Consider the following 23189-nt stretch of genomic DNA (forward strand, 5'->3'; position numbering starts at 1 on the left):
GCAGGTATCAGAGAGGCCAGGAGAAGGTTTCAGAACTCATGGTGTTAGAGTTACAGAGATGGTTGTGAGCTGCCATGTGGGTGCTGGAAACTAAAGCCAGGCTTCTGCAAGAACAGTAAGTGCTCTTAACTACTAAGCCAATGGCTCTAAACCTTCCTAAGGCTGCGAACCTTTAATTCAGCTCCTCAGGTTGTGGTGACCACAACCATAAAATTATCCCATTGCTATTTCATAACTGTAATTTTGCTACTATTGTGAATCACAATGTAAAGAACTGTGTTTTCCAATAGTCTTAGGCAATCCCTGTCAAAGTATTGTTTGATAGCCCACCCACCCACCCACCAAGGAATCGTGACCCACATGTTGAAAACCGCTATAGTAAGCCATCTCTCTAATTTGAAATGTATTTATTTTTGAATTTTGTTGTTAGTCCAGGTTGATCTCAAACTTGCAACCATTCTAGTCTCTTGAACACTGAAGCTATGAGTCTGTACCACCATGCCCAGACAGATCAACTTATTCAATGGCCTTAAAAGACTATAACCAAGTCCAGTAGAATACATCTTTATGATGAGATCATGGAATTAAAGTCCAGAGAAATCTTTGCCATATTCCATGGACTCAGAAATGCACCTTGAGCCTTGGCCAGTGGATTTAAATAAACATGCAATTTATCACAGAGAGAGCAAAAGGACAAGTAGGGTCTGGGACATAGCTCAGTGGCAGAACATTTGCCTAGAGTGTTGAAGCCTTGTGCTCCATTCTCAGTACCATAGAGACAGAGGGCAGAGACAGAGAGGAAGGGCTTGGGAAGGGTATAATGGGAGGAGAGGGAATTTAAATGGTCAACACAGTCCACCACAGCTACAGGAAACCCTTAAAAGGATACACAAGCCTGTAATTTAGTGGGAGACTCTTTTGCTGAGCTAAAACTAATTTTTTAAAATATATATATATAATGATAGACAGCAATAATTTCATTGTATAATTGGGTTAAATGTACATTTAATGTACTCTCTTCCTTCAATATAGCTTATCTTTGAGGTTCTGTGGAATCTGAGTTGCCATAACAACCTGAGTAAATCCTTCATTACTGTAGACATCTGTAGCTATTTATAAATGCAACAGCTGGATCTGTCCAGTTAAATTTCTTTTAGAAAACACCCAAGTAATTTTCATTTACTCTGGGTAAACCTAAGGAAAAATTCAGGTAGCTTTAAAACTAAAATCCTTATTCCAATATTTGTATCTTAAATACTAAAATGAGCTATAAACTATAGAGAATAAAGCAGAGAGCTGGAAACCTTCCATTTCATTTTGTTGTTTTTCTTCCTCATCTCCATGTGTGTGCCGTGTGTTAGCACCTGCGGAGGTCAAAAGAAGCTATGTTAGCAAAGCATTCTAAACTATCAACTCTCCTCAACAGAAATATGCTTATTTTATTTTTTATTTAAGGATTTTTTTCTTATGTATATGATGTTCTGCCCTCATGTTTGTCTATCACTTGCATGTCCAGTGCCCACGGAGGTCTGAAGAGGGTGTTGGCTCCTCTGGAGCTGGAATTACAGACGGTTGTGACCTACCATGTAGGTGCTGGGAACTGAACAGCTCTCAAAGAGCTGTGAGTGCTCTTGGCTGTTGATCCATTGATTTTTAATTATGTGTGTACGTGCGTGTTCGGGAGCATGGAGTTGAGGAGAGAGCATCAGATAGATATACCTCGGAGCTGGAGTTACAGGCCTGTGTGAGTCACCTGACATGGGAGCTGGGAACCAAACTCAGGTCCTCTGGAAGAGCATCATTTGTTCCTAATCACTGACACATCTCTCCAACCTCTAAAATATTCTTGTTTGAAATGAATGCCGTCTCTCCAGTGCTACATAATATAAGTCAATACACAAAGACATAAACACTGGTGTTTATAGGAAACATTTAGCAGCTGTGAGAGCCTGATTAAAAAGCAATAACAGCACAGGTATTATGGGTTTGAGCCTTTAAACGGAACACTCATGAAGCAGGGAGACTGAGTTTGAGTTCCACCTGTGTCACAGATAAGACCAGGTCAAGAGAAACCTGGAGCCAATTAAATTGGTCAGGCCTGGTGTGCCAGCCTCAGCCTCCCTGGTGGGTCTAGCAGCCTGTCGCTTACATGCTTACATGCTTACATGCTTACATGCTTACATGCTACATGCTGGTGGGTCGCTTACATGCTTTGCCCTAAGGGGCCTTGGAGACGGTTTTCTTGTGGCTATTCATGTCTCTGATCTCAGTGCTGTCCTAAGTGTCAGCTCCAGACAGGTATTCAGGGTGATTTTGGAAAGCCTAAGGGTACAGTCCAGAGTTCACACTGGCCAGGTCATTATGTCCATTCATAACAAGTGGCAGAATAAGGAACATGTGATTGATGCCCTGTGGAGAGCTAAGTTCAAGCTTTCTGGCTGCCAGAAGATCCACTTGTCAAAGAAGAAGGGGTTCACCAAGTTAAATGCAGATCAATTTGGACATGACAGCTAAGAAGAAGCTTATGCCTAATAGCTTTGGGGTCAGCTATAGCCCATCCATGGTCCTAAGACCTGCGCTCCTGAGGGCTTCCATGCTGAGTTCTGCCTCCCCACACTCCACATCATGCTCAGTAATAAATCTCATAGCCAATCTAGAAGAAAGAGAAGAGGGGTGGGGGAGGCTGGGGATATAACTCCCTTATAGGGTATTTGCTTAGGACATAAGAAGTCTGTGTTTGATCCACAAGACCGCATAAATAATGTAGTTCACATTAATCCAGGCACTTGGGAGGTAAAAGCAGGAGGCTCGGAAGGTCAAGGTTATCCTCAACTATGTACTGAGTTTGAGTCCAGTCTAGGGGACACAAGACCTGTTTCAAAAAAAAAAATGAGTAAATATTTCCCATTTGAATCCTTCCTCCTTTCAAGGTGATTGTTTTGGTCACTAAACCACAGGAGTTATGTTAAAGAGATGTCCTCTTTACTGATTCTAGCTTCTGAGTCTATGAAATTTTTTGCTTTATTTTTGTTGTTGTTGCTGTTTTAAAAAAAGTTCTCTCTATGTAACCCTGGATGTCCTGGAACTCTCTTTGTAGACCAGGCTGGCCTTGAACTCACAGCTATCCACCTGCCTCTGTGTCCTGAGTGCTGGGATTAAAGGCATGTGCTACCATGTCTGGCCCAGATATTTGTGATTTTTTTTCTTTTTTTTTTTTGTGGACCTGGAAATATGGTTTAACTCTTAACATAGTTCACTACTCTCACAAAGGACCTGGGGTTTTGTTCCCGGTATCCACATCACATGGCTCACAGCCACCCAGTGGCTTCTGGCCTCCTTAGGCTCACGCGTGTGCACGCGCACACACACACACACAAATGAAGAACGAAAAATTATATTAAAAGTTGTTTTGTCTTGCAGCATGTAGCAGCCAAGTAGCAGCTCCTCGGAGAGTGTCTGTCCCCACAAACAGCCTCAGAAACTTCTGGTTTAACAAACTCTGCTTCAGGTTATGACTGCTGCATTTGGGGCCATCTATAGCTTTATCCCATAGAAAACAGTTTTAAACCACACATAAGTGACTAAGTAACTGTACTGTTAATGAACTTTCTTCCTGGGTTGATAGCAGTGTTCTGTCCCTCTCTCCTCTCAAACTCTGTCCAACTCTAACTTCTCTCCCTAGGTATTCAAGGCTCTGGCCCCAAGTGAGCTACCGCACAGCCAGGACTCACAGTTTAAAAGTCTATTGTATTTTAGAAATAATCAACTAACTTTCACAAAAATTAAATCTCATAGTTTTTTCATGTATAATCAAAACAATGCTTAAATTTTGCAGATATTGTACAGTAACATACAAAAATTAATTAATTAATTAATTAATTAATTAATTAATTGAGACAGGGTTTCTCTGTGTAGTCCTGTTGTCCTGGAACTTGCTCTGTAAACCAGGGTGGTCTCAAACTCAGACATCTATCTGCCTCTGCCTCCCAACTGTTGGGATTAATTATGTGGCCACCACCACCAGGAAAAACTATTTTCTTTGAAAGAAAAATCCATGGCACATGGCACCTGGCTGGTGTCAGACGGCAGGAGGATCGTTGAAGGTGTGCAGTCAGGTTTATACAGAGTTCCAGGCCAGCCAGGCTTTGTCATGAGAACAAGGCACCCAAAGAACTAATCTGCAGACCATGCAGACAGCTCCTAGCAATGTTATTTTCAAACTAGGAAGACTGACTACAGATGCCTAAGAACCATCCTCCTGCATTCTTATATAAAACACACTCAGTCCCTAAAGCCTTTGCCCTTTCACCTGTGTCTCTGAAGGAACATCGTGACAACAGTCCTGAGAAGCCATTCCTATGCCTGGGACTGCAACCTTGGGTGTCCTCATGGGAAGTTCACACGACCTTCAGTTTTATAATCGCTTCCCACATGTTCAGTCTATTCAGCAACTTGACAGAGGCAGAAGCATGTCCATTTCAGCTGCCCTTACACTAAAGGCAATTATTAGGCAAAAAACCTGAAGAGGTTCAGACTTTAATTTTTTTAAATGTAATTTCATCCCTCCTGTCCCTCCCCACACCTGATCCCAAACTTCCCCAGTCCCCTCTCCATCCCCCTCCCTCCCAGTCCCCTCCCTCCATCTGCCTCTTATGAATATTTTATTCCCCCTTCTAAGTGAGATTCAAGCATCCTTGCTTGTGCCTGCCTTCTTGTTTAGTTTCTTTGGGTCTGTTGCGTGTACCATGAATATCCTGTATTTTATGGCTAGGATCCACTTATAAATGAGTACATACCACACATGTCCTTTTGGGACAAGGTTACTTCACTCATGATAATATTCCCAAGATCCATCCATTTGCCTGCAAAATTCATAATGCCTTTGTTTTTAATAGCTGCATGGGCATTCTATTGTATAGGTACAGCACATCAGTTGAGGGAATCTAGGTTATTTCCAGTTTCTGGCTATTACGAATAAAGCTGCTATTAACATAGTTGAGCAAGTGTCCTTGTGGGATGGTGTCCATGAGAATGAATGGAAATATACAACTGACGGGGGCCAGGGACATCTCCAGGATAAGGCAGAGACCTGGGATAAGGGAGGCACCCAAGAATCAATGGGGGTATCCTTAGCTATGATTCAAGCATTGGGGATATGGAACCTGAAGGGCCACTTCCTATGGTCAGGCAGGAACCCCAGTGGAGCAATAGGGACACCAACCCATCCACATAATTTTGACCCAACATGTATCCTGACTACAAATAATGCAGGGACGGGGAATGGAGCAGAGACTGAGGGAATGGTCAACCAGTAACTGGCCCAACTTGAGACCCATCTTATGGGTAAGCACTAATCCCTGACTATTAACGATACTCTGTTATGCTTGCAGACAGGAATCTAGCATGGCTGTCCTCTGAAAGGCTCCCCCTAGCAACTGACTCACACAAATGCAGATACCCACAGCCCAAAAACAGTAGATGGAGCTTGGAGACTCTTATGAAAGAATAGGAGGAAGGATTGTAAGCCTCCAAAAGGATAGAAACTCTACAAGAAGACCAACAGTCAACTAACCTGGACCCTTGGGCTCTCAGAGACTAAACTACCAACCAAATCACATATATGGGCTGGACCTAGGCCTCCCCACAAATATGTAGCAGATGTGCAGTTTGGTCTTCATGTGGTTTCACCAACAACTGAGGCAAGGACTATCCCAAAAGCTGTTGCTTGTATGTGGGATATGTTCTTCTAGCTAGACTGCCTTGTCTGGCCTCAATGGGAGAGTATGCGCCTATCCTTGCACAGAGTTGATGTACCAGAGCAGGGAGATATGGGGGGGGGGTGTAATCTGGTCAAAGAAGAAGAGGGGAAGATGGGAGAATGATTGTGGGAGGGGTTATGGGAAGGGGGCAATGAGCATGATGTAAAGTGAATATGTAAAACAAATAAATGTAATTTCATGTGCATAAGTGTTATTTCTGCATGTGTATGTATATGCACCATGTGTATGCCTGGTGTCCTCAGAGATCAGAAGAGAGAGTTGAACCTCTTGAAACTAGAGTGACAGATGGTTGTGAGCTGCTATGTGGATGCTGGGAACCAAACCTGGGTCTTCTGCAAGAGCAGCAAGTGCTCTTAATGCTGAGCCATCTCCCCAGTCCCAAGCCTAAGACTTTTAAAATATTCTGCCTAGTAGCTTAAAGAGGTGCTTACATAAACTATATCATCCCCTCTTCACAGCTCATGTTTCTATGAGTAAAGGAACACTACTGTTCTCATTTTAAAAAGCAGGAAACAAATCCAGCTGGGCAGGTTTGCCCCTGGTGAAAGACGCAGATCACTGGTGATGCTAAGCCAGTTCCCGGACATCTTTTTTATCCTTTGCAACCTTGCTGTTTTACAAGTGACAAGGACAGCAAGTGGGCAATGGGCTTGGACAGCCTTTGGACGTCACAGATCTGGAACAACAGAATCAATTACCATCTGTTCTCTCCGAAAGCAGATCCCAACAGTATGGTACACCGGACTGACACCATCATTTTAATTATCAACTAAAGTATCAAACTTATGTTTCTTATACTTAAGCATTTCCCCCACAGGGAGGGAAAAGAACATTAAATTCCACTCGTTCTACTCATGGCCAGCCAGTGTTTAAAGCAGAAATATTTTAATTGTTGAGCACATTTATAAATGTCTATAGGGTATACCTTCAGAAATGTGAACAGTTTCTAGTTGCAGAACACTTAATCCTGGTATAAGGCCAAATTAAAAGAACAAGAGAAGGTGACCCCAATGTTGGCATTCTTCCTGTTAACAATAGAGCAAACACTCAGAAGCTGTCCTAAATCTCAGCTAACCCCCGAAAAATCTAACTTGACAACTACACAACCATATTGCTGCTCTCACTCTATAATGCCTGTTTATCTCAGTTGGTACTGTACAGAGCCTCTTTGGTCTTTTACACACACGCACCACACACACACACACACACACACACACACACACACACACACACACACACACACACATGCCCCCACTTGTCTACCTCCCTTAATGAGTCCTTCATTCCAACTTTACTCTTCTGTATCCATCTTTAGCTGGGCTCTTTGTCACCTTCCAGACTCCTTCCTGAAGCTGCTACTTCAACTCCCACTTCAAGCTGCGGCTTCATCATCTTGAGCATAAAGTGATCTTTTTCCTCTGTCACCTTTCAATCCCTCATTAGCAGAGTGCATGTCAGGTAGGCATAGGTAGCTGGTTGACTGGCTGAGTTCACACTAAGCAGCACACTTCTGGGGAATAACTGATCTGTTTTAGACAGGCTAGGGAAGTTGTTGAGAAAAGACTATGCTCACATATATTTAAAGTGTGCATCATGAGCAAAGGAATTCCTTGTGAGAGTGAGTCAGACCTAAGCAGTAGTCTTGCCAACTTAGATAAGCAGATTATCACGCCGTATGAATAACAGCTCTGAAGACCTAATCGACAGCAAACTCCTGGCAGTCACATAGTTCAGCCTACCCTACCCCAACCCTGCACCCCCCTCACTTTTAGCTATGAGTAAGCACCCTTGCCCGGGTCCTACAGCTCTCAAGATAAATTTCCTCCCTTGCTGTAGAGGATTTCGGCTATTGCTCTGTTTCCATCTCTCCTCACTTCATAAAGGAAGGAAGCCACGTCTATTGTATCAGAAAAGTGCCTACCTGGACCTCAGCTACCCAATACCCACAGTGTTTATATCTAAATGAAAAGATATCTTATTATTTTGGTCTCATAGCAGTATCCACTGGAAAAGAGGGCTTAAATGTAGAAATACTTATAGAGAGATAAAACAGCTTTCTTCTTTTTTCTGGTAAATTCTTTCCTGCTTTCCAGTTGATTATTAAAATATGAAGCTTAGCTAAGATGTAAAATATCTCATAGAATACAATCAATTATATAAACTGCTTTGGATTTGCACTTTAAATATCTTGTTCTACCATTGGAATCAAGCCAAGGGGTAAATGCTTCAAGTTCAGTTATACTTTACTTGATAATGACAATTCGGGCATCTATTAGGTCTTTGTAGCTTCTTATTCACACAGCATGATAGCTATCTAAAATTAGCAAGACCGCTGCTACTAACCTTTAGGTCTGACTCATTCCCACAAGGAATTCCTTTAGTCATAGCAGAGTTTAAAATATATACATTCTTTTTTCTGAGACAGGACTGGCATTCAACTGGGTATGTAGCCAAGGATGTCTGTGGCCTTGCATCCCCCTTCTGAGCACTGTGATTTCAGATCCTCATCTCTATGCCATTTTATGTGGTGCTGGGGACTGAGCCCAGGGCTGCATGCTTGCTAGGCAAGCACTCCACAGACTGCACTATACCCAGACCCTTAAGTATATTTTTATTATTTTTAAATATCCATTTTCAGACTAGAGAGATGACCTAGTGGTTAAGAGCACTGACTGTTCTTCCAGAGGTCTTAAGTTCAATTCCCAGCAACCACATGGTGGCTCACAACCATCTGTAATGGGATTCGATGCCCTCTTCTGGCACACAGGTGTACATGTAGATAGAGCACTCGTACATAAAAATTTTTTTAAATCCCATTTGCATACCTTAGTGAGAAGCTGCACACAGTAGTCCTGTTGGGTTCTGGCAGTTTGGACATGATGATGAGATAGATTATAATCACTGATGCACACTCAGTCTATTTTATTTAATTTACCTTATTCATAGTCTGTATTTTAGCCATTGATATGCATAAGTAGAATAGTACAAATTACCAATTTGTATCCTAAAAACCACAATCTTTTAGTTCTTTGATCCTATCTTCTACAATTGAATAGTAAGTAATTTGAAATGGGAAAAAATTATTAACTATGAATGATTCCTGAACTTATTTTACCAAATCAAATGTGTCATTTGAGCCCCCAGCAGGGCTGTGAGTCAACACCACAGCAGTCCCTCCCTTGCTTACAGGGCAGGAGGTCTAACCTTAGCCTAGGATAACCTAACCTAGGATAGGCCTAAAAGCAGGAATGACACTAAACCCTATGTGTGCAACTTCTTCTTATACATACAACTATAATAAACAGTCCAATTTGTTATCTAGGCAGCGCAGAGATAAAATATAATAATTATACTGTAATAAAAGTAAAAGGCTGAGATGGTGGTGCACATCTTTAGGTCTAGGCCTCAGAAGGCAGGCAGATCTCCATAGTTCAAGGCCAGCCTGGTCTACAGATCAGGCTCCAGGTAAACCAGGACTGCACAGTGAGGCTCTGTCTCACACACATGAGCAATGGAAATGTCATCTCCCAAAATGGTATATTGTATATCTTAGTAAGCTCCACATATTCACTTTTTTTCTTTCTTTTTAAGTCAAGAACTTCCAGGTTTTCAGTAACCTGATAACTAAGATAGATACTATGCGACTGTTGGCCAGGTAGCCCGTGCTGCCTAGACATGATGCAACCAGAGATGCAGCTCATCCTAGGCAGATGCTGTGAGAGTCCATTACACAACTCAAAGTTCCAAATATTGTTTTTGTATGGCAGTTGATTACAGGTAGCTAAAACTGGGTAAAGAAAAGCCACAGGTAAAGAGAATGTTCAAGGATTTTCCTGACAAGAAACTCAGGTTTGAGAAGTTCAGTGCCTTGCCTAAATATGCACAATTAATCCTAAGGCCAGGGGCAACTTCAGGTCGGTCTGACACCAAAATCCACGCCCCCATCACTGTGCTAGATCGCTTTCACATACTCATGAAGACATGCATACATCCATGTATGGCTATGGCAAAGTGGGGAAACAGAGATCAACAACCACAGTCATTAGTAGCAATTCCCATTATCTTACTTGATGAGCATTTCTAAAGAGGAAGCAATGTATTGGGGTGGACTGTGGAGGAGGAAAATCAACAGAAACAAAGTTTGTTTGGAAATGCCATAATAAAACCCATAGCCTGGTGTGCTAGTTTAAAACCTCAAGGAAAGCAATGCATTCGCCTATTGTTCATCAACCTCTGTTGAACATTTTACTACCAAAGACTGTTCAAAGACTCCTGTCTCTATGAGGCTGACATAAGGATATTTTTCCAGAAAGCACCAAGTTTCAAGGAAGTAGGAGAGAGTCACTATAGAATCTGTAACAAAAGCAAACGGCAAGCGTCAGTAGTGAGCTCCACTCAGGACGGGGCTGATCTAATCATCTCTAGGTCATATATGAGCTGCTGGTTCCTGGAGTACCGAGAACATAGCGAATCCGGTGACTACATTAAAGCTTACACTAATTAAAGCTCAGATATGGCGGTAAGCAGCCTTCAAAGTGCCTTAATGAAAGCCCAATTGCCTTAAAAAAATGTGTCCATACAATATTAAATGTATTGGGCTCATCTTTGTTGTGAACTAGATACTGGATTAAAGATATTATCTTCATCAGGGCCAACAAGTGTGACTAAATAAATTTAACGAAGCTATAAATTAAATACAGACCTATGGCTTTTTACTTGACTCGATCTTAAATAGCTATGTCTTTGCGAGCATTGTTTCTCACCTCCACAATAGAGTAAGAACTTTTACTCAATATGGGCTACTGAGGGGATTAAACTGGATAACGGGTTTGTAGTGCTTAGTTAGCAAAGACGCTGGTGTGTGGTAAGTCCTAAACCATTTTCCCTGTTAATCAATGTTTCATTTTTCCTATTTAGCTATGCTGTTTGCTTTCCTATTTAGCAATCTCTGTCTCTCTCCATTTTTCCCTCCCTTCACCCTTCTCTCTCTTCTTCTCTCTGTCCTAGGCTTGTTTTCCCCATCCCTCCATGCCACATCTCTTCCCCAACCTAAACAGATCCTTGCTATGTAGCTCAGGCTAGCCTTGAGCTCACATGCCTACATCAGTCTGGCCACATGCTGGGATTCTAAGAGTGTACCAGCATGCCCCCAGCTCACTGCTATTTCAATCCATAATATTGATAACAGACTGCATACAATGCAGACTTAACTTTGGGAAACTACTATAGTTTACACTTATTTAGGAACATAAGCATTTTGTAGGAGATTAAGAAAAAAATCTAGAGTCAACAACATGACCCGAGGGGAAAGGTGCTTGGGCCAACCCTGACGACCTGAGTTGCATCCTCAGAACCTACATGGGGAAAGACAAGACGAGCCTTCCTCTGACTTCCAGCAATGGCAATGGCATCCATGCCCCCCTCCAACACACAAAACAGATACAATTTAAAATCTTTTTTATATATATAAGGAAAAGAAAACTCCAGTGTTTTGTCACAGTGTGAGTTTGAGACTGCTTGGGAGCCCTGAGTGTTAACTCGTTTGGAAAGTGGCATGATCTATTTTTAGCATGTTTCCCATGCTGCTGGAATGTAAAAATCTCTCTAGCTTCTCAGTGAATGTATGCCAAAGAAATCAGTATTGAATGTTTTAAATCTAAAGATGAAAAGAAAATTCTAAAAGGGCAACTCTAGAAATGCTATTGTCTCCAGACGAAATTTGTGAAATCCTAAGACATTTCTTATCTTAAAATAAATAATTGACATTTAAAAACTAAGATTCAGCCAGGCAGGGGTGGCATAATCCTTTAATCCCAGCACTTGGGAGGCAAAAGCAGGTGAATCTCTGAGTTCGAGGTGAGCCTGTAGCTCTGGTAGAGTCCTTGCCTAGAATCAGAAGCTGGACACGGGAGCTCATGTCTGCAATCCTGCCAACTCAGGAGGCTGAAGCAGGAGGATTGCAGCAAGTTTGATAGTTAATAAACAAATGGCAAGGAGCAGGAGAGATGAAGGAGAAGGAAAAGGGGAGCGAAAAAGAGAGAAGAAACCCTGACTAGTGTACAACATGGAGAGACCTTGAGAACACATGGAAACCTGGGATAAAAATTGCCTGATTCAATTTCTATGGGATAACTCAGGGCATGAAAAAGCAAATTTATACATAAGCAAATCAAAGAGACGAGAGCCTGGGAGAACAGAGTGACCTTGTCTCAAAGCAAACAAACAAGCAAACATAAAAGAAAAGGAAGAAATCCTACTCTATGCTGACATGATAATCACAAAAGGTGTCTTGTCATTAAGGGTAGATGAATGATCTGGATGTGACGGCACACACCTTTAGGGAGGCCGGCTGGCAGGAGAATGTCTATGAGTTCATGGCCAGCCTGGTCTACATAGTGAGTCCCAGACCAATCAAGGGCTGCACAAAACAAAACTAACATAAAAGAGTTGATGAATAAACTCATTATGAGAACACAACATTATAACTAACCCTACAATGGAAATTTTAGGTAAGATTAGCCAATGATGTTCTAAAAGAATCAATTAAGTATTGTTCAATCAAGACTCAAAAGAAGTATCAACTCCTCTATTGCTGGTGGGATTGCAAGCTTGTATAACACTCTGGAAGTCAGTCTGCAGGTTCCTACCGGAAGATCCAGCAATACCTCTCCTGGGCATATACTCAGAAGTTCCAACTGGTAATAAGAACACATGCCCCACTATGTTCATAGCAGCCTTATTTATAATAGCCAGAAGATGGAAAGAACCCAGATGTCCCTCAACAGAAGAATGGATAAAGAAAATGTGATACATTTACACAATGGAGTACTACTCTGCTATTAAAAACAATGAATTTATGAAATTCTTGGACAAATGGATGTATCTGGAGGATATCATCCTTAGTGAGGTAACCCAATCACAAAAGAAGTCATTAGATATGCACTCACTGATAAGTGGATATTAGCCCAGAAACAGAACACCCAAGACACAATTTGCAAAACACAAGAAAATCAAGAAGAGGGAAGACCAACAGGTAGATACTTCATTCCTCCTTAGAACAGAGAACAAAATACCCATGAAAGGATTTACAGAGACAAAGTTTGGAGCTAAGACGAAAGGATGGACTATCCAGAGACTACCCCACCTGGGGATCCATCCCATAATCAGTCACCAAACCCAGACACTATTGCATATGCCAGCAAGATTTTTCTGAAAGGACCCTGGTATAGCTGTCTCATATGAGGCTATGCCAGTGCCTGGCAAATACAGAAGTGGATGCTCACAGTCATCTATAAGATGGAACACAGGGCCCCCGATGGAGAAGCTAGAAAAAGCAAGGAGCTGAAGGGGATCTGCAACCCTATAGGTGGAACATCAATATGAACTAATCAGTACCCCTAGAGCTCGTGTCTCTAGCTGCATATGTAGTAGAAGATGGCCTAGTCGGCCATCACTGGGAAGAGAGGCCCCTTGGTCTTGCAAACTTTATATGCCTCAGTACAGGGGAACGCCAGGGCCAGGAAGTGGGAGTGGGTGGGTAGGGAGCAGAGTGGGGGGAGGGTATAGGGAACTTCCTGAATAGCATTTGAAATGTAGATAAAGAAAATATCTAATTAAAAAAAAAAAGTATCAAGGGGCTGCAAGGTGGCTCAGTGGGTAAAGGTGCTTGCTACCAAGCCTGAGGGCCTGGACCAAGTGTCAACACTGCCCTAGTAAAAGATCAGCATTTGATTAATATTAATAGATTCTAATAAGCAAATTTTTTCAAATAACTGAGGTTAACAAAAAAAATCCTGGAAAATATTTAAAGAACTAGAACTGTTTTGCTTTTTTCCCCCTTCCCAGCTACTTTGAGAGGAGCAGCCTCCACCATATGCTATCTCCATTCCTGAGTGCTAACTCTACACGGCCTGGAAGCAACAGGGCCGAGAGACTGAAACCTCTAAAACTGGGAGCCAGCAGAAGCCTTCCCAAACTAGCAAGCAAGCAAGCAGATAGAGGGACAGTGAGTGCTGACAGGGATCTAACTCATTTAAAGAGCTCCTATCAGCCCAGTCCTTAAGTACTACTAGTAGAATATGTGTGACTTTTATTAGTAATCACTTCAAGAATGAAATCATGGCAGGCTGTCAGAAATTATGTGGATTTAGACAAATCAATGTAACATTATCACTATATGATAATTCTTCAAAGCAGTTCTAAAGCAATACAAATTTCCTCCAGAAAAAAAAATCCTATTCTGGCTGGGCAGCAGTGACCCACGCCTTTAATCCCAGCATTTGGGAAGCAGAGGCAGGTGGATCTCTGAGTTCAAGGCCAGCCTGGACTACAGAGTGAGTTTCAGGGCAGCCAGGGCTATGAAGAGAAACCCTATCTCAAAAAAAAAAAAAAAAAAAAAAAAATCTGTCTGCACAAAAGACCACATCCCATGAGACACAGAGCAGTCCAGTGTTTAGGCTGAAGGCTCCTTGTCATAATGTATTTAAGGATGTTACTGCAGTGTACTGTTCAGTTACAACAGTCTCAGCTATAATTTCTACTTAGCCCGCCTTTAAGAAGTTCAGAACAACATCCACATATTATTGCTCTTACTCACATACCTAATTATAGTTAATTTGATAGACGATGGCTTTTATTTTCCAACTGAGAATTCTAGAGTTAAAGGGAAGGATTTACATGGCTTACTTACCAACCCACTGGTCAGCTTTCATCCCGCAGGAACCACATGAGAGAGGCTAGAAAATTACTACATCTTATGGATCCCGTAAATTTCTTCTTAAAATAACCTGGACCACACAGGCCTACACAACTCACAAGTTTACCATTCATGTGTGATTATCAAGTTTCAGAATGTAGGTCAGTCCAGTCCTGCCTCTGTTTTTAGGAATGGACATCTGCTTAGAATCTAATCACTCCATAAAGCTAGGCATGGTGGGGGACAGCCTGGGCTACATAGCAAGACACCATCTCAAAAGAGAGAGAAGGGGACTCTGTTCTCATAGGGTCACACATCGGATGTTCTGCGCAACAGTGACAATTTTGAGTTGTAGTACCTGTGGCTACTGTCCTACAGGCAAAGCCTGTACTATTTACTGCTGGCTCTCTGTAGAAAGCCTGACAGGTCCTGACCTGTGTGAGGGCTGTCCTCAGAACAAGGCAGCACTGAGCCTATGCAGTGGCCCTGAAAACAACTCACTGGGTAGAGCGCATGACACACAAGACAGATTCAGTAACACTGGGGATGCGTCCCAGGTTACACTGCTTGCCTCCAAATCCCGGTCTTTCCGAAGGAAATCATCCAGGGGCATGAATGCAGTGGGACCTGTAATAAATGCCTTCCAGGACTATTACAATATGCAAGTATGTATGTGAAAATACTATACGAATCCTTATCATTTCAATAATTGTTATATATCCCAATACAGGTTGGCCTGATATTCTCCTTTATCCTTACACAAATTTGATGTCAGTAATGCATACAGCCACATCTAACTTTACCTCAAAGCAAGAGCTTCCCAATCGTACCTCCACCTTCTTCCATCCATTAGAATGATACTCCTTTTCTAGAATCAACTTAAACTTTATATTTGATTTTATTTTTGAGATGGGTTCTTGGTATGTTGCCAAGGCTGGACTCAAACTCCTGAGTTCCAATGAGTAATTGGAGCTTCTCAAGTAGTCAGGACTCCAGGTGGGAAACAGCCAGCAAGCTTTCCATTCTCTGCTGCCGCGGCATTACACAACTCCAAAGACCTGACCTGATGGGGCAGCGAGCGAGGGAATAAAGAAATGACAGACCCAGACACACAGACGTAGAAAAACCAGGATCTGGAGGTCCCAGCTCCTGGAAAAGCTGCAGGACCCGGGAAGATCAGAGTGTTTATTATAAACAGCTGACCCAGGAGGCAGGGTTCATGGGTACAGCTGACCCGGGAGGCAGGGTTCATGGGTACAGCTGACCAGGGTTTAGCTAATATCAGTAGGAGCAGTTTCTGTAAAGAAGCAGTGTTCGAGTCATAACCACCCTGAAGAAGAGAGCCATGGTGGACAGTTTCTGGCCACCACACTATCAGCAGCCACACGTGGACCCTAGAAAGGTCACCCAGGGGTTAGGCTTTGCCACTTTGGGTCTGAGGTCCAATTCCATCCTTTATATGGCCACGCCCATGCCGACAACACGACAATATGGCTCCATTCAGGTCTCAGGGCTTCCCCGTCCCCCAGGGTCTGATTTTCCATCCAGTTCCCATTGGTCCCTCCTACCCCTCCTTTGTTACTTAAAATCCTGCTCAGCATTCAGCCCATTCTGCTTCCTGTTATAGGGCTTCAAGCATTTTAATCCAAAATGTGAAAAATCAGTTTATATTAAAAACAAATCATGTGTGTATGGGAGGGGACACTGAACTTGATAATGACATTTCCAAAAAAACATTTCTTGATAAAATAGCTATTATTTTTAATTCTGTTAGCAAAATACACTATGGAGTTAAAATATACTGTCAGATAAGTTTTATTTGAATCTCAAAAAAAAATATATGGAGCACTTCACAGAGCTGCGTGTCATTCTCTGCACAGGGGCCATGCTAATCTTTTCTCTGTGCTCCAATTTTAGTAAATGTGCTGCCAAGCAAGGACTCTTCTATTCCATGATTCACTGATCTATTTCCATTTCTATTATATATGTGGTTTTCTTTTTGGTGTTTTGAGACAGAGCCTCAGGTATCCCAGGCTGGTCATGAACTCTGTAGGTCATTATAACTAAGGAGGGCCTTCAACTCCTGATCCTCACGTCCCCACCTCCCAAGTGCTAGAATTACAGGCGCATGTCAGTATGCCCCACTCTGCAGTCTTACTTTATATGACTTAGGGACTTTTGATGCATGCATATACTCATGACTATGCTTTCTGTCCCACTAGAGCCCATCAAAGTTCCTCATATGTAGTAACTATCCCTGACTTGGACTGCCTGACGCTGTACACCTAGTTCTGCGCTGAGACCCAATCTGCTGTTATCATAGCAAGCTAGGCTGGCTGCAGTACATCTGTCCTCTTTCACAGGCAGGAGGAATGAAAGCAAGGAACTCTTGTAAATGAAGGAGACTTTTCCATTTCTGTGATGTTCAATACTTCATACGTGAGCTCCTTCTTTTTTGTGACTGTAATTTTCCTTTAAAAGACTAATATTACGTCAGGTTTATCAATATAACCTATTCCCTCATATAATCTTGAAGCCAAATTGTTCACACTCAGAGCCCCTCATAAATAAACACAATGTTCCAGTTGAGCTGTTGGCAGCAGAATGTGTTCACAGTGAGGAACCTTCACTGTCTTGGCAGGAGTGACAGAATTAGCTAATTACAGTACAGTCTCCTAGATCTGTTTTCATTGGGATAAGGGACAATCTGGCGATATCAGAGAGCAAATGATCCAGAAAGACATCTTAAGATCCTTCCGCAAAGATGGTAACCTCCTCCTAAGTCATCTCAGGTTGGGCGTTTTTCCACATAAAATTTCCGTGATGGTAAGAAACACTCCAGGTTGCTTTCAGGAGAATGAGGCTTGAAAGCCCCACTGTACACTGTAGCCAGGAAAGGTTATCTTGGAGAATCTGAAAACCTTGGTTAGGGTCACTACTGCTGTGATGAATACCATGACCAAAAGTGACTCAGAGAGGAAAGGGTTAAGTCCATTGAGGGAAAACTGAAGCAAGAAGATGTAGGGGAAAAAAAAAGATAAGAAATAAAAGGTAAAAACAGCCCCTACCATAAAAGGGATCAAATTTTCTTTGGGAGAGAAAGAGTTAAACAGGAGACCAAGCAAATGAACATATTTTAGAAGCCATGTTCAGAAGCCTTTCTTTTGGGGAGCAGCTCAGAGGCTCATGGGGAACCTGCTTAGTATCAAAAAATAAAGAATTCAAAGAAATTAAAATTTTCATTTCTCACTGGCTGAGTCACCAACTATGATGCAGGTCTAAGGCAAATTGTTTTGGGCTTTAAGACTGAGCTGCAAGAAGCCAGGTGTGGTGGAGCATGCATGACCTTGATCCCAGCACTCAGGAGGCGGAGGCAGGCAGTTCTCTGAGATTTGAGGCCAGCCTGGGCTACACAACCCACGGCAGTCAGGGCTGCACAGAAACACCCTGTCTCAAAAAAATCGAAAATAAAACAAAACAGAACTTGAGCTACACAAGAGACGAGACACTTCTTTTTTTCATGATTTATAGTCGGCTTGCTTCTAAAAAAAAAAAAAAAAAAAAGACAAGAGGAAACCTGCAGAATAAAACAATGTGTGCTATTTATAGTTAAGACAAAAATGTATCCCTCAAACAATATAAGAAAAATCTGTCTACACTGAGGTAAGCTGGAGCAAAGAATGTAAAACAGCTCAGTCTCCACCATGTTCCTTCCACACAGTGCGGATCTGTCAAGCACAGCTTTTGACACAGGCTCAATCATAGAGTTCTTGAACAGACTGCATTATAAAGTCCTTGTCTTAGGGAGCTCAGAGAGTCAAAAATAAGACGGAATTCTGAGACATCCGCCCTGCCTTTATTTCCTTACCTTTTAACAACAAAGGATAAAAATGCTAGTCCCTTTCTTGGTTTTGAAGGAGCTGTGTCTTTGTTTGTCTTTAGATGTGAGGGCTTGTTACATAGCCCAGGCTAGCCATGGCAACCCTCCTTACTCAGCCTCCCAAGTACTAGTTATTGCTAAGGATACAAATCACAAAAATAAAATTATGCCATTGGATAGGTGGGTCCCAACCCCTGGGAGTTTGCATATCAGATATTTACTTTATGATTCATGACAACAGCAAAATTACAGTTATGAAGTAACAACAAAATAATTTTATGGTTGGGGTCACCACATGAGGAACTGTATTAAAGGGTTGCAGCACTAGGAAGGTTGAGAACCACTGCATTCAAGGATGCCCTGGTTAGGGTCACTACTGCTGTGATGAATACCATGACCAAAAGTGACTCAGAGAGGAAAGGGTTAAGTCCATTGAGGGAAAACTGAAGCAAGAAGCTGGGATGGGAACCTGGAGGCAGGAGCTGATGCAGAGGCCATGACGGGTGCTGCTTACTGACTTGCTCCTCATAGCTTACTCAACCTGCTTTCTTTCAAACCCCAGTACCACCAGCCTGAGGTGGCAGCACCCACAGTGACCTGTGCCCTTCCTCATCAATCACCAATTAAGAAAATGCCCTATAAGATTGCCTACAGCCCAATTTTATGAAAGCATTTTCTCAATTAAGGTTTCCTCATTGTAGACAACTTTAGCTTATGTCAAGTTGACATAAAACAAACCATGACAAGCAGGGCGTGGTGGCACATGCCTTTAATCCCAGCACTAGGGAGGCAGAGGCAGGTCGATTTCGAGGCCAGCCTGGTCTACAAAGTGAGTTCCAGGACAGCCAGGGCTACAGAGATACCTTGTCTCAAAAAACCAAAAAAAAAAAAAAAAAGACAGAAGGGCAGCGGGAACCCATTCACTTTGTGCCTGCTAGTCAATAATCAATCAATAATATCTTATAGAAACAGGTAAGGGGACATTTGAGTCACATTGATACCTACAGTTTAAGACACCAGTTAGCAATGTTTTCATTTTTCTTCCCAATTTAGTTCTGATTGCACAGTGCATGGAAAATAATAGACTTTGAACATGGAAAACAACCCAGACCAAGATCACCATTTCTGACACTGTAATGCAAAAGATGAATTTAAATTTTCTATTTTAAAAGACAGACTCCCAATTACGTTATTATAGATATTTAAGTCTTCCAATTTTCTCCCTAGTGAATCAACTATAAATACAGCTATAAACTATAAATATTCCAAGCCAAGCCAATAGAGCACTAGTTTATCTGAAAAAAAAAATGCCAAGATTAAGTCTCCTAAAGTTCTAGCAAAAATGTGAAAAATATTCTCAAGATAAAGTATCAACAAATTCACTATCAAAATCACAAAAAGGAGGTTGGCATACTGGTTGACCCTTTAATGTCAGTTATTTGGGTGGTTGAGGCAGGAGGATCATTGCAAGTTGAATTAGTTGAGATTAGTCTAAGCTATATATTGACTTTCAGGCCAGCCTGTGACACAGTATGAACCCTATCCAGAAAGAAAAAGAAAAACACAATATGGCTGAAAAGGCGACTCCTGAGTTCTCAAGACCCATGCGGTTCACAGTCTCTTGTAATTCCTACTTCCTGGACACCTCCACTCATGTGCATATACCCACACATATACCCGCCATTTAAGAAATAAGGCAAATTCTTTAAAACAACCACAACAAACCAACTGTGGTCTTCCTGTTTGGGACCAAGAATTCCTCCCAAAAGCCAACCAAGTTACACTCTTTGAATTTACTCTGCCTGTAAAATGCACAGGCACTGAAGGTGTGCTTAGTGTGACACACAAGGGTGTGGTCAATACCATCCAGAGAATCTCCTTAGGTGGGCTTCGAGAACAAAGATAGCTTTGCTGGGGTGGTAACTCAGCGCCTAGGGGACATTTGCCTAGCACGTGTGAGAACTACGGTACTCTGAGAACAGAGAGCGATGTAGTAGCAAGTCAGCAGACGGTCCTCACTGCCGGCGTGGCTCCAGCTGTAACATCCCAAACCAACAGCTGAGGCTCTTTTAATGTATTCAAAACTTTCTTTTTTTTTTCTCTGGTCTGAATAAAATTGGACTATGAGTTTTCTACAGAAAGTAACATTTTGGGCTTTCTTTTTATAAAGCAATTCCTGCTTATTTGTATAGTTAATTTTAATCACCTTTAAAAAGTTAGCCCTTTATGTTAAATAAGTTGCAAAAACTTAAAGTGTTTGGTTAGATGAAGTATAAAAGTACTACTTCCACCAATCCTGTGTGTCTCCTCTCTCCTTCTGTCCTGGAAGGTGCCAGGTAAATTGACCCATTTAACAGAAATTCTGCCTGTTTGGTATGAACGATTCATCTTGCTTTGACCAAGCATGCCCACATAAATAGCCAAAGCATCATCTTTAAATCACTGGCAATATCACCAGAAATAATTATCTTTACATTTACTAATTAATATAAAGTACAGACTAATTAACATAAACACATAAAATAGACTTGTTTATTTTTAAGTCTAATTATTAGTTTTTGACTGGTTCAATTAATTAATTGAAGTAAATTTTAAATTAGTACTTTTTTATCTTTAGTTTTATTGTTAAAGCATGCCGTATGTAGATTTTTGTAACAAGCACTTGCCATATACCAGGCTTTGCGTAGATGCTTTGCGTAGAAATCACTTAATGCTCCTGCTAACCTGACCTTCTTATTCATAGATGAGGAAATAGAGGCTTAAAGAAGTCAGCTCCCTGCCCACGGCAGCACAGAGCAGAGCTGGCAAATCTGCAGATTAGGATCTTCGAGTCTGCTCATGCTTAGTCCTCTTACTCATAATAATTCCACTATAGTGGTTCCTAAGACGACATCATATCCCATTCTATTCATATATGTTCATAAAATATGGTACAGTTTTAACAGAGACGTTTCCTACATGCATATCATGTACCTTGAGCATACCCCCACTTCCTACCTTTCCCTCTCCCTTCTTCCCAATATTTTTTTTTGATGGATACGGAAATACAGAGGAAATTCTGAAGAGGCGAAGGCTGGGAACACTAGATACATATTCCGAAGCATGGTTGGTGGCTGAAATCTGTACTCCAATTCTTAGGTACAGATAGTTGTAACCACAGTTCTAGAGTATCCAATGCCCTTCCTTGGCCTCCACAGGCCTGTGCATGCATGTGATCCAAACAAACTCATGAACACACACACACAATCATTTAAAAAAAAACTCAAAGTAAACATATAAATAACACCAGACACATACAATCTCTCTGAAAGAGTGCAGGATGCTAGGAACAGAGTCAAGAGGGTCAAGTGAGGACAGCATGGGACACGTGAGAAAAGAGAGGGTGGGGGAAAGAAGGGAGAGAGGTGGGGAGGGAAGGAGAGAGGAAGGAAGAAAAACATCAGTAATAGCTTTGTTTTTAGATTTATTGATTGATTTTATGTATATGAATACACTGTCGCTGTATTGGTGACATTGGATCCCATTACAGATGGTTGTAAACAACCACATGTTTGCTGTGAATTGTACTCAGGACCTCTGGAAGAGCAGTCAGTGCTCTTAACCACTGAGCCATCTTCCAGCCCCCAGTAATAGCTTTTTAAAAGCCATTTCTCAAAAATGCAGGGACAAAAATAAAGCAGAGACTAAAGGAAAGGCCATCCAGTGACCAGCCAACTTGGATTCCATTCCGTGGGTGGGCACCAAACCCTGACACTTTTACTGATGCCATGTTGTGCTTGCAGACAGGAGCCTAGCATGGCTGTCCTGAGAGGCTCTACCAGCAGCTGACTGAGACAGATGCAGATGCTTTTAGCTAAACATTGGACTGAAGTCAGGATTCCAATTGAGGAGTTAGGGAAAGGATCGAAGGAGCTGAAGGGGAAGGAAACTCTATCGGAAGACCAACAGTCTCAACTAACCTGGACCCCTCAGAGCACCCAGAGACTAAACCACCAACCAAAGAGCATACATGAGCTGGTCTGTGGTCCCTGGCACATATGTAGCAGAGGACTGCCTTGTCTGGTCTCAGTGAGAGAGGATGCACCTAATCCTGTAGAGACTTGATGCCCCAGGGAAGGAGGATGCGGCGGGCGGGGGGGGGGGGGGGGAGGTTGAGGTGGGTGTGGGTGTGTGGTGAGTAGATAAGGGGGAACCCTCTCAGAGCTAAGGGAGGGGGCATGGGGTGAAGAACTCTGAGAGGAAGGACTGGGAAGGGGGACCACATTTGGAATGTAAATAAATAAAATAATTTAATAAAAAAGTAATTTCTCAGCTGGAGAGATGGCTCAGCAGTTAAGAGCACTGACTGCTCTTTCAGAGGTCCTGAGTTCAATTCCCAGCAACCACATGGTGGCTCACAACCATCTGTAATGCGATTTCATGCCTTCTTCTGGTGTCTCTGAAGACAGCTACAGTGTACTCATCATTCATATATATATATATGTATATATATATAATAAAATAAAATATTTTTTTAAAAAGTAATTTCTTGTAAAAATAAATCAGTTCTTGTGATAAACTACCTGCACCCTTCTGCTCATGCAGTCAGAAACATGCTCCTTACCCAGAAATCTAGCAACTCCACACAGAGAGGTGCCGTCTTTCTCCCTGCTTTAGTTTCATAGGGCTATAGAACCATGGGGAACTGGACAGAGTTGTCCCACAGTCACTTAGTGGTGAGAACATATGAATCCTGCTTTTAATATTTTTAATTGCGTGTATATGCACATAACTGTCAGCTCCTATAGGGAGGACCAAGGCATCAGATCCCCTTGGATCTGGACTTACAGGTGAT

General features: G+C 42.0%; 1 protein-coding gene and 1 non-coding gene across 2 annotated transcripts in view; both read right to left on the reverse strand.

Annotated features, from left to right (window-relative positions):
• Ppm1e (protein phosphatase 1E (PP2C domain containing)) overlaps nucleotides 1-23189 on the reverse strand; it is a 132089-nt gene that overhangs the window by 75479 nt on the left and 33421 nt on the right. The gene's annotated exons all lie outside the window — the stretch shown is intronic.
• On the reverse strand, nucleotides 16310-16415 carry Gm22883. The gene has a single exon (XR_003949887.1). It is a non-coding gene; the product is annotated as a U6 spliceosomal RNA (small nuclear RNA).

This window comes from Mus musculus, chromosome 11 (assembly GCF_000001635.26).
Source record: "Mus musculus strain C57BL/6J chromosome 11, GRCm38.p6 C57BL/6J".
Lineage (NCBI taxonomy): Eukaryota > Metazoa > Chordata > Mammalia > Rodentia > Muridae > Mus > Mus musculus.